The following is a 12,808-nucleotide window of genomic DNA, read 5'->3' as shown; positions in this document are numbered from 1 at the left end:
AAGCAAGTATCAATGGAGTCAAGTGGAGAGGATTTTGAGCTATCTCAAGGGCAGCCCTGGTCAAGGCATTTGGATGGGTAAAAACGGCAACACTGAGATCGTGGGTTATTGTGATGCGGACTATAATGGAGACACATTGGATAGGCGGTCAACTACTGGATATTGCACCTTTGTTGGAGGAAACCTAGTTACATGGAGGTCGAAGAAGCAAAAGGTGGTGTCATGTTCAAGTGCCGAGGCTGAGTACCGAGCTATGAGGAAGCTAACTAATGAGATGACATGGTTGAAAGGTCTACTTAAGGATCTCGGCATTGAAACAAGACAGCCGATGACAATGCATTGTGACAATGAGGCAGCGATCCACATAGCCACTAACTCAGTCTTCCATGAACGGACCAAGCACATTGAGAGCGACTGCCACAAGGTTAGGGAGAGGATCGAAGAGGGAACGGTTCTACCATGCCACACAAGGAGTCAAGACCAGCTAGCCGACATCTTCACCAAATCTGCAAGTCCCAAGGTTTGTGATTATATTCATAGCAAACTTGGACTTGTAGACATCACACGGCCGTGATCAACTTTCCTAATCCGTGGACAGCACACTCTTTTTCCCTTGGCTTAGTTTTGTCCCATGAGGTTTTCTAAGTCAAGGTTTTTAATGAGGTGCTGCTTCACGGGTTCCAAGCTTAGCCATTTCATCAGGCTAAGCTTGAGGGGGAGTATTGATCAAGAATAAGCCTATGGCGTCCGTACAGTCCGTACCGTCCGTACGTGCAAGCAATAAGGCCGAGTGAAGCACTAAGGCCGAGTCATCTATGTGTGACGATAGTGAGGAGGCCTGCTCACCTCCGGCCCATGAGAAGGATCGAGAATCCCTTGTGTAGCCGTTAGGGAGAAAGCGCAAGTGGACAAGAGTGGAAGACTAGGACAAGTCGCTATCACCGATCACCTACCCCTCTCTCTCCTAATTGTCGATTTCTCTTGTTTCTACTTTAGGTCATGTGGTCGCCCTAGCTGCCTCCCTATTTAAACCCTTGTCATGTGTTGTATTTGAGATATTCTACCTAATTCTAATCTATTATCACTCTCTTTCATACTATTAGCCACCAACTCTTCTTCTTCATTCTAAACCTCTCAAATCTCTCTAAGTCTTCCGCTTATTTCAACATAGACACCACTTTTACCCATTTTGTCCCGAAACAGGCTAACACCGAGAAAACATTGATTCGAAGAAGTAAACAGCTTTGTTACTGTTTTTTTAGGGTCAGAATTTGTGACAATCCAATGCATTTGACTAATTGTTAGTGTTCGGGATGAATTTGGAGTGTTTAGACAACACTTAAATCCGTTTTATCCCAAAACAGGCTAAAATCGAGTAAACAGGCTAAAACCGAGAGAAAACATTGATTCAAAGAAGTAAACAGCTATGTTACTCTTTCTCGGGTCAAAATATGTAACAATCCAATGCATTTGACTAATTATAAGAGTTTGGGTTGAATTTGGAGTGTTTAGACACCACTTTTACCCATTTTGTCCCGAACCAGGCTAAAACCGAGAAAACATTGATTCGAAGAAGTTAACAGCTTTGTTACTGTTTCTAGGGTCAGATTGTGTGACAATCCAATGCATTTTACTAATTTTTAGAGTTCGGGATGAATTTGGAGTGTTTAGACAACCCTTAAACCCGTTTTATCCCAAAACAGGTTAAAACCTAGTAAACAGGGTAAAACCGAGAGAAAACATTGATTCAAAGCAGTAAACAGCTATGTTACTCTTTCTCGGGTCAAAATATGTAACAATCCAATGCATTTGACTAATTATAAGAGTCTGGGTTGAATTTGGAGTGTTTAGACACCACTTTTACCCATTTTGTCCCGAAACAGGCTAAAACCGAGAAAACATTGATTCGAAGAAGTTAACAGCTTTGTTACTGTTTCTAGGGTCAGATTGTGTGACAATCCAATGCATTTTACTAATTTTTAGAGTTCGGGATGAATTTGGAGTATTTAGACAACCTTTAAACCCGTTTTATCCCAAAACAGGTTAAAACCGAGTAAACAGGGTAAAACCGAGAGAAAACATTGATTCAAAGCAGTAAACAGCTATGTTACTCTTTCTAGGGTCAAAATATGTAACAATCCAATGCATTTGACTAATTATAAGAGTTCGGGTTGAATTTGGAGTGTTTAGACACCACTTTTACCCAATTTGTCCCGAAACAGGCTAACACCTAGAAAACATTGATTCGAAGAAGTAAACAGCTTAGTTACTGTTTCTAGGGTCAGAATTTGTGACAATCCAATGCATTTGACTAATTGTTAGAGTTCAGGATGAATTTGGAGTGTTTAGACAACACTTAAATCCTTTTTATCCCAAAACTGGCTAAAACCGGGTAAACAGGATAAAACCGAGAGAAAACATTGATTCAAAGCAGTAAACAGCTATGTTACTCTTTCTAGGGTCAAAATATGTAACAATCCAATGCATTTGACTAATTATAAGAGTTCGGGTTGAATTTGGAGTGTTTAGACACCACTTTTACCCAATTTGTCCCGAAACAGGCTAACACCGAGAAAACATTGATTCGAAGAAGTAAACAGCTTTGTTACTGTTTCTAGGGTCAGAATTTGTGACAATCCAATGCATTTGACTAATTGTTAGAGTTCAGGATGAATTTGGAGTGTTTAGACAACACTTAAATACGTTTTATCCCAAAACTGGCTAAAACCGGGTAAACAGGATAAAACCGAGAGAAAACATTGATTCGAAGCAGTAAACAGCTATATTACTATTTTTAGGGTCAAAATATGAAACAATCCAATGCATTTGACTAATTATAAGAGTTCGGGTTGAATTTGGTGTGTTTAGACACCACTTTTACCCAATTTGTCCCGAAACAGGCTAACACCGAGAAAACATTGATTCGAAGAAGTAAACAGATTTGTTACTGTTTCTAGGGTCAGAATTTGTGACAATCCAATGCATTTGACTAATTGTTAGAGTTCGGGATGAATTTGGAGTGTTTAGACAACACTTAAATCCATTTTATCCCAAAACAGGCTAAAACCGGGTAAACAGGATAAAACCGAGAGAAAACATTGATTCGAAGCAGTAAACAGCTATGTTGCTCTTTCTAGGGTCAAAATATGTAACAATCCAATGCATTTGACTAATTATAAGAGTTCGGGTTGAATTTGGAGTGTTTAGACAACACTTAAACCCGTTTTATCCCAAAACAGGCTTAAACCGAGAAAACATTGACTCGAAGCAGTAAACAGCTTTTTTAAGGTTTATATGGTCAGAATGTGTGACATTCCAATGCATTTGACTAATTGTAAGAGTTCGGAATGAATTTGGAGTGTTTAGACAACACTTAAACCCGTTTTATCCCCAAACAGGCTTAAACCGAGTAAACAGGCTAAAACCGAGAGAAAACATTGATTCAAAGAAGTAAACAGCTATGTTACTCTTTCTCGGGTCAAAATATGTAACAATCCAATGCATTTGACTAATTATAAGAGTTTGGGTTGAATTTGGAGTGTTTAGACACCACTTTTACCCATTTTGTCCCGAAACAGGCTAAAACCGAGAAAACATTGATTCGAAGAAGTTAACAGCTTTGTTACTGTTTCTAGGGTCAGATTGTGTGACAATCCAATTCATTTTACTAATTTTTAGAGTTCGGGATGAATTTGGAGTGTTTAGACAACCCTTAAACCCGTTTTATCCCAAAACAGGTTAAAACCGAGTAAACAGGGTAAAACCGAGAGAAAACATTGATTCAAAGCAGTAAACAGCTATGTTACTCTTTCTAGGGTCAAAATATGTAACAATCCAATGCATTTGACTAATTATAAGAGTTCGGGTTGAATATGGAGTGTTTAGATACCACTTTTACCCAATTTGTCCCGAAACAGGCTAACACCTAGAAAACATTGATTCGAAGAAGTAAACAGCTTTGTTACTGTTTCTAGGGTCAGAATTTGTGACAATCCAATGCATTTGACTAATTGTTAGAGTTCAGGATGAATTTGGAGTGTTTAGACAACACTTAAATCCGTTTTATCCCAAAACTGGCTAAAACCGGGTAAACAGGATAAAACCGAGAGAAAACATTGATTCGAAGCAGTAAACAGCTAGATTACTATTTTTAGGGTCAAAATATGAAACAATCCAATGCATTTGACTAATTATAAGAGTTCGGGTTGAATTTGGAGTGTTTAGACACCACTTTTACCCAATTTGTCCCGAAACAGGCTAACACCGAGAAAACATTGATTCGAAGAAGTAAACAGCTTTGTTACTGTTTCTAGGGTCAGAATTTGTGACAATCCAATGCATTTGACTAATTGTTAGAGTTCGGGATGAATTTGGAGTGTTTAGACAACACTTAAATCCATTTTATCCCAAAACAGGCTAAAACCGGGTAAACAGGATAAAACCGAGAGAAAACATTGATTCGAAGCAGTAAACAGCTATGTTGCTCTTTCTAGGGTCAAAATATGTAACAATCCAATGCATTTGACTAATTATAAGAGTTCGGGTTGAATTTGGAGTGTTTAGACAACACTTAAACCCGTTTTATCCCAAAACAGGCTTAAACCGAGAAAACATTGACTTGAAGCAGTAAACAGCTTTTTTAAGGTTTATATGGTCAGAATGTGTGATATTCCAATGCATTTGACTAATTGTAAGAGTTCGGAATGAATTTGGAGTGTTTAGACAACACTTAAACCCGTTTTATCCCCAAACAGGCTTAAACCGAGTAAACAGGCTAAAACCGAGAGAAAACATTGATTCAAAGAAGTAAACAGCTATGTTACTCTTTCTCGGGTCAAAATATGTAACAATCCAATGCATTTGACTAATTATAAGAGTTTGGGTTGAATTTGGAGTGTTTAGACACCACTTTTACCCATTTTGTCCCGAAACAGGCTAAAACCGAGAAAACATTGATTCGAAGAAGTTAACAGCTTTGTTACTGTTTCTAGGGTCAGATTGTGTGACAATCCAATGCATTTTACTAATTTTTAGAGTTTGGGTTGAATTTGGAGTGTTTAGACACCACTTTTACCCATTTTGTCCCGAAACAGGCTAAAACCGAGTAAACAGGGTAAAACCGAGAGAAAACATTGATTCAAAGCAGTAAACAGCTATGTTACTCTTTCTAGGGTCAAAATATGTAACAATCCAATGCATTTGACTAATTATAAGAGTTCGGGTTGAATATGGAGTGTTTAGACACCACTTTTACCCAATTTGTCCCGAAACAGGCTAACACCTAGAAAACATTGATTCGAAGAAGTAAACAGCTTTGTTACTGTTTCTAGGGTCAGAATTTGTGACAATCCAATGCATTTGACTAATTGTTAGAGTTCAGGATGAATTTGGAGTGTTTAGACAACACTTAAATCCGTTTTATCCCAAAACTGGCTAAAACCGGGTAAACAGGATAAAACCGAGAGAAAACATTGATTCGAAGCAGTAAACAGCTAGATTACTATTTTTAGGGTCAAAATATGAAACAATCCAATGCATTTGACTAATTATAAGAGTTCGGGTTGAATTTGGAGTGTTTAGACACCACTTTTACCCAATTTGTCCCGAAACAGGCTAACACCGAGAAAACATTGATTCGAAGAAGTAAACAGCTTTGTTACTGTTTCTAGGGTCAGAATTTGTGACAATCCAATGCATTTTACTAATTGTTAGAGTTCGGGATGAATTTGGAGTGTTTAGACAACACTTAAATCCATTTTATCCCAAAACAGGCTAAAACCGGGTAAACAGGATAAAACCGAGAGAAAACATTGATTCAAAGCAGTAAACAGCTATGTTGCTCTTTCTAGGGTCAAAATATGTAACAATCCAATGCATTTGACTAATTATAAGAGTTCGGGTTGAATTTGGAGTGTTTAGACAACACTTAAACCCATTTTATCCCAAAACAGGCTTAAACCAAGAAAACATTGACTCGAAGCAGTAAATAGCTTTTTGAAGGTTTATATGGTCAGAATGTGTGACATTCCAATGCATTTGACTAATTGTAAGAGTTCGGAATGAATTTGGAGTGTTTAGACAACACTTAAACCCGTTTTATCCCCAAACAGGCTTAAACCGAGTAAACAGGCTAAAACCGAGAGAAAACATTAATTCAAAGAAGTAAACAGCTATGTTACTCTTTCTCGGGTCAAAATATGTAACAATCCAATGCATTTGACTAATTATAAGAGTTTGGGTTGAATTTGGAGTGTTTAGACACCACTTTTACCCATTTTGTCCCGAAACAGGCTAAAACCGAGAAAACATTGATTCGAAGAAGTTAACAGCTTTGTTACTGTTTCTAGGGTCAGAATGTGTGACATTCCAATGCATTTGACTAATTGTAAGAGTTCGGAATGAATTTGGAGTGTTTAGACAACACTTAAACCCGTTTTATCCCCAAACAGGCTTAAACCGAGTAAACAGGCTAAAACCGAGAGAAAACATTGATTCAAACAAGTAAACAGCTATGTTACTCTTTCTCGGGTCAAAATATGTAACAATCCAATGCATTTGACTAATTATAAGAGTTTGGGTTGAATTTGGAGTGTTTAGACACCACTTTTACCCAATTTGTCCCGAAACAGGCTAACACCGAGAAAACATTGATTCGAAGAAGTTAACAGCTTTGTTACTGTTTCTAGGGTCAGATTGTGTGACAATCCAATGCATTTTACTAATTTTTAGAGTTCGGGATGAATTTGGAGTGTTTAGACAACCCTTAAACCCGTTTTATCCCAAAACAGGTTAAAACCGAGTAAACAGGGTAAAACCGAGAGAAAACATTGATTCAAAGCAGTAAACAGCTATGTTACTCTTTCTAGGGTCAATATATGTAACAATCCAATGCATTTGACTAATTATAAGAGTTCGGGTTGAATATAGAGTGTTTAGACACCACTTTTACCCATTTTGTCCCGAAACAGGCTAACACCGAGAAAACATTGATTCGAAGAAGTAAACTGCTTTGTTACTGTTTCTAGGGTCAGAATTTGTGACAATCCAATGCATTTTACTAATTGTTAGTGTTCGGGATGAATTTGGAGTGTTTAGACAACACTTAAATCCGTTTTATCCCAAAACAGGCTAAAATCGAGTAAACAGGCTAAAACCGAGAGAAAACATTGATTCAAAGAAGTAAACAGCTATGTTACTCTTTCACGGGTCAAAATATGTAACAATCCAATGCATTTGACTAATTATAAGAGTTTGGGTTGAATTTGGAGTGTTTAGACACCACTTTTACCCATTTTGTCCCGAAACAGGCTAAAACCGAGAAAACATTGATTCGAAGAAGTTAACAGCTTTGTTACTGTTTCTAGGGTCAGATTGTGTGACAATCCAATGCATTTTACTAATTTTTAGAGTTCGGGATGAATTTGGAGTGTTTAGACAACCCTTAAACCCGTTTTATCCCAAAACAGGTTAAAACCGAGTAAACAGGGTAAAACCGAGAGAAAACATTGATTCAAAGCAGTAAACAGCTATGTTACTCTTTCTAGGGTCAAAATATGAAACAATCCAATGCATTTGACTAATTATAAGAGTTCGGGTTGAATTTGGAGTGTTTAGACACCACTTTTACCCAATTTGTCCCGAAACAGGCTAACACCGAGAAAACATTGATTCGAAGAAGTAAACAGCTTTGTTACTGTTTCTAGGGTCAGAATTTGTGACAATCCAATGCATTTGACTAATTGTTAGAGTTCGGGATGAATTTGGAGTGTTTAGACAACACTTAAATCCATTTTATCCCAAAACAGGCTAAAACCGGGTAAACAGGATAAAACCGAGAGAAAACATTGATTCGAAGCAGTAAACAGCTATGTTGCTCTTTCTAGGGTCAAAATATGTAACAATCCAATGCATTTGACTAATTATAAGAGTTCGGGTTGAATTTGGAGTGTTTAGACAACACTTAAACCCGTTTTATCCCAAAACAGGCTTAAACCGAGAAAACATTTACTTGAAGCAGTAAACAGCTTTTTTAAGGTTTATATGGTCAGAATGTGTGACATTCCAATGCATTTGACTAATTGTAAGAGTTCGGAATGAATTTGGAGTGTTTAGACAACACTTAAACCCGTTTTATCCCCAAACAGGCTTAAACCGAGTAAACAGGCTAAAACCGAGAGAAAACATTGATTCAAAGAAGTAAACAGCTATGTTACTCTTTCTCGGGTCAAAATATGTAACAATCCAATGCATTTGACTAATTATAAGAGTTTGGGTTGAATTTGGAGTGTTTAGACACCACTTTTACCCATTTTGTCCCGAAACAGGCTAAAACCGAGAAAACATTGATTCGAAGAAGTTAACAGCTTTGTTACTGTTTCTAGGGTCAGATTGTGTGACAATCCAATGCATTTTACTAATTTTTAGAGTTTGGGTTGAATTTGGAGTGTTTAGACACCACTTTTACCCATTTTGTCCCGAAACAGGCTAAAACCGAGTAAACAGGGTAAAACCGAGAGAAAACATTGATTCAAAGCAGTAAACAGCTATGTTACTCTTTCTAGGGTCAAAATATGTAACAATCCAATGCATTTGACTAATTATAAGAGTTCGGGTTGAATATGGAGTGTTTAGACACCACTTTTACCCAATTTGTCCCGAAACAGGCTAACACCTAGAAAACATTGATTCGAAGAAGTAAACAGCTTTGTTACTGTTTCTAGGGTCAGAATTTGTGACAATCCAATGCATTTGACTAATTGTTAGAGTTCAGGATGAATTTGGAGTGTTTAGACAACACTTAAATCCGTTTTATCCCAAAACAGGTTAAAACCGGGTAAACAGGATAAAACCGAGAGAAAACATTGATTCGAAGCAGTAAACAGCTAGATTACTCTTTCTAGGGTCAAAATATGAAACAATCCAATGCATTTGACTAATTATAAGAGTTCGGGTTGAATTTGGAGTGTTTAGACACCACTTTTACCCAATTTGTCCCGAAACAGGCTAACACCGAGAAAACATTGATTCGAAGAAGTAAACTGCTTTGTTACTGTTTCTAGGGTCAGAATTTGTGACAATCCAATGCATTTTACTAATTGTTAGTGTTCGGGATGAATTTGGAGTGTTTAGACAACACTTAAATCCGTTTTATCCCAAAACAGGCTAAAATCGAGTAAACAGGCTAAAACCGAGAGAAAACATTGATTCAAAGCAGTAAACAGCTATGTTGCTCTTTCTAGGGTCAAAATATGTAACAATCCAATGCATTTGACTAATTATAAGAGTTCGGGTTGAATTTGGAGTGTTTAGACAACACTTAAACCCGTTTTATCCCAAAACAGGTTAAAACCAAGAAAACATTGACTCGAAGCAGTAAACAGCTTTGTTACTGTTTCTAGGGTCAGATTGTGTGACAATCCAATGCATTTTACTAATTTTTAGAGTTCGGGATGAATTTGGAGTGTTTAGACAACCCTTAAACCCGTTTTATCCCAAAACAGGTTAAAACCGAGTAAACAGGGTAAAACCGAGAGAAAACATTGATTCAAAGCAGTAAACAGCTATGTTACTCTTTCTAGGGTCAAAATATGAAACAATCCAATGCATTTGACTAATTATAAGAGTTCGGGTTGAATTTGGAGTGTTTAGACACCACTTTTACCCAATTTGTCCCGAAACAGGCTAACACCGAGAAAACATTGATTCGAAGAAGTAAACAGCTTTGTTACTGTTTCTAGGGTCAGAATTTGTGACAATCCAATGCATTTGACTAATTGTTAGAGTTCGGGATGAATTTGGAGTGTTTAGACAACACTTAAATCCATTTTATCCCAAAACAGGCTAAAACCGGGTAAACAGGATAAAACCGAGAGAAAACATTGATTCGAAGCAGTAAACAGCTATGTTGCTCTTTCTAGGGTCAAAATATGTAACAATCCAATGCATTTGACTAATTATAAGAGTTCGGGTTGAATTTGGAGTGTTTAGACAACACTTAAACCCGTTTTATCCCAAAACAGGCTTAAACCGAGAAAACATTGACTTGAAGCAGTAAACAGCTTTTTTAAGGTTTATATGGTCAGAATGTGTGACATTCCAATGCATTTGACTAATTGTAAGAGTTCGGAATGAATTTGGAGTGTTTAGACAACACTTAAACCCGTTTTATCCCCAAACAGGCTTAAACCGAGTAAACAGGCTAAAACCGAGAGAAAACATTGATTCAAAGAAGTAAACAGCTATGTTACTCTTTCTCGGGTCAAAATATGTAACAATCCAATGCATTTGACTAATTATAAGAGTTTGGGTTGAATTTGGAGTGTTTAGACACCACTTTTACCCATTTTGTCCCGAAACAGGCTAAAACCGAGAAAACATTGATTCGAAGAAGTTAACAGCTTTGTTACTGTTTCTAGGGTCAGATTGTGTGACAATCCAATGCATTTTACTAATTTTTAGAGTTTGGGTTGAATTTGGAGTGTTTAGACACCACTTTTACCCATTTTGTCCCGAAACAGGCTAAAACCGAGTAAACAGGGTAAAACCGAGAGAAAACATTGATTCAAAGCAGTAAACAGCTATGTTACTCTTTCTAGGGTCAAAATATGTAACAATCCAATGCATTTGACTAATTATAAGAGTTCGGGTTGAATATGGAGTGTTTAGACACCACTTTTACCCAATTTGTCCCGAAACAGGCTAACACCTAGAAAACATTGATTCGAAGAAGTAAACAGCTTTGTTACTGTTTCTAGGGTCAGAATTTGTGACAATCCAATGCATTTGACTAATTGTTAGAGTTCAGGATGAATTTGGAGTGTTTAGACAACACTTAAATCCGTTTTATCCCAAAACTGGCTAAAACCGGGTAAACAGGATAAAACCGAGAGAAAACATTGATTCGAAGCAGTAAACAGCTAGATTACTATTTTTAGGGTCAAAATATGAAACAATCCAATGCATTTGACTAATTATAAGAGTTCGGGTTGAATTTGGAGTGTTTAGACACCACTTTTACCCAATTTGTCCCGAAACAGGCTAACACCGAGAAAACATTGATTCGAAGAAGTAAACAGCTTTGTTACTGTTTCTAGGGTCAGAATTTGTGACAATCCAATGCATTTTACTAATTGTTAGAGTTCGGGATGAATTTGGAGTGTTTAGACAACACTTAAATCCATTTTATCCCAAAACAGGCTAAAACCGGGTAAACAGGATAAAACCGAGAGAAAACATTGATTCAAAGCAGTAAACAGCTATGTTGCTCTTTCTAGGGTCAAAATATGTAACAATCCAATGCATTTGACTAATTATAAGAGTTCGGGTTGAATTTGGAGTGTTTAGACAACACTTAAACCCGTTTTATCCCAAAACAGGCTTAAACCAAGAAAACATTGACTCGAAGCAGTAAACAGCTTTTTGAAGGTTTATATGGTCAGAATGTGTGACATTCCAATGCATTTGACTAATTGTAAGAGTTCGGAATGAATTTGGAGTGTTTAGACAACACTTAAACCCGTTTTATCCCCAAACAGGCTTAAACCGAGTAAACAGGCTAAAACCGAGAGAAAACATTGATTCAAAGAAGTAAACAGCTATGTTACTCTTTCTCGGGTCAAAATATGTAACAATCCAATGCATTTGACTAATTATAAGAGTTTGGGTTGAATTTGGAGTGTTTAGACACCACTTTTACCCATTTTGTCCCGAAACAGGCTAAAACCGAGAAAACATTGATTCGAAGAAGTTAACAGCTTTGTTACTGTTTCTAGGGTCAGAATGTGTGACATTCCAATGCATTTGACTAATTGTAAGAGTTCGGAATGAATTTGGAGTGTTTAGACAACACTTAAACCCGTTTTTATTGATCAAGAGAATAAGCCTAAGGCAGCCATGGCCGTCCGTACAATTATGGGGCCGTCCGTACAACCAAGCAATAAGGCCGAGTCATGTAAGTGTGTAAAGACAATGAGGAGGCCTGCTCTCCTTAGGCCCATGAGAAGGATCTAGAATGTCGCTTGTAGCCGTTAGAGAGGAGGAACAAGTGGAGTCACGGGTTATGTTGTGTTTAAGGAGACTAGGACGGGTCACTATCACCGTTGGGATTAGTTCTATCTCTCTCCTTGTCCCTATCACTTATACGATCGGTTGGTAGAGGGTGTAGCCCTAATTTTCCCTTGATATATATAGACTTTAGCCTACATTGTAATATGCATTCTTATGGAACAATAACCTAATCTTTTCTTCTTCCTCATTCTCTTTGTCTACCGATATCTCTCATCAATCTCTTGATTCTCTTCTTTATTCTACAAAGTCTTACATGGTATCAGAGCAAGTTCTTCGATTCTCTACAGTCTAATCTCATTCTCCTACTCATTTCTACACTCTAGTCTCCTTATCTTCGTTTCTTCTTACTCGCATCTCCTTTATTCTCCGGGTAAAAGCTTTACCCATCGGTCCATAGAAATCCGACCATGGAAAACGCCAAGCCCATTGTTTCACCGGTTGTCCTAAAGGGGACAAACTACTTGCTGTGGACAAGAACCACAAGAACCGCCCTTGGAGGTCGTGGCCTTTGGAGTCATGTCGAGTCCGACTATGTCCCAAAGAAAAACCCCAAAGGAGAGGACGCTTCCGAGGCGGAAGCGGAGGAAGAGAGCGAGAGGAAGGCCAAATGGTTCCAAGAAGACCAAGTTGTCCTATCTGTTCTCCAAAACTCTCTGGACACGCCTATCCTTGAGGCCTACTCATATTGCGAGACGGCCAAGGAACTGTGGGAAACACTTAAAGGCGTGTATGGTAATGTCTC

The sequence above is a fragment of the Camelina sativa genome, chromosome 4, assembly GCF_030686135.1.
Source record: "Camelina sativa cultivar CO46 ecotype springtype chromosome 4, ASM3068613v1".
Lineage (NCBI taxonomy): Eukaryota > Viridiplantae > Streptophyta > Magnoliopsida > Brassicales > Brassicaceae > Camelina > Camelina sativa.
This window is presented reverse-complemented; position numbering follows the sequence as displayed.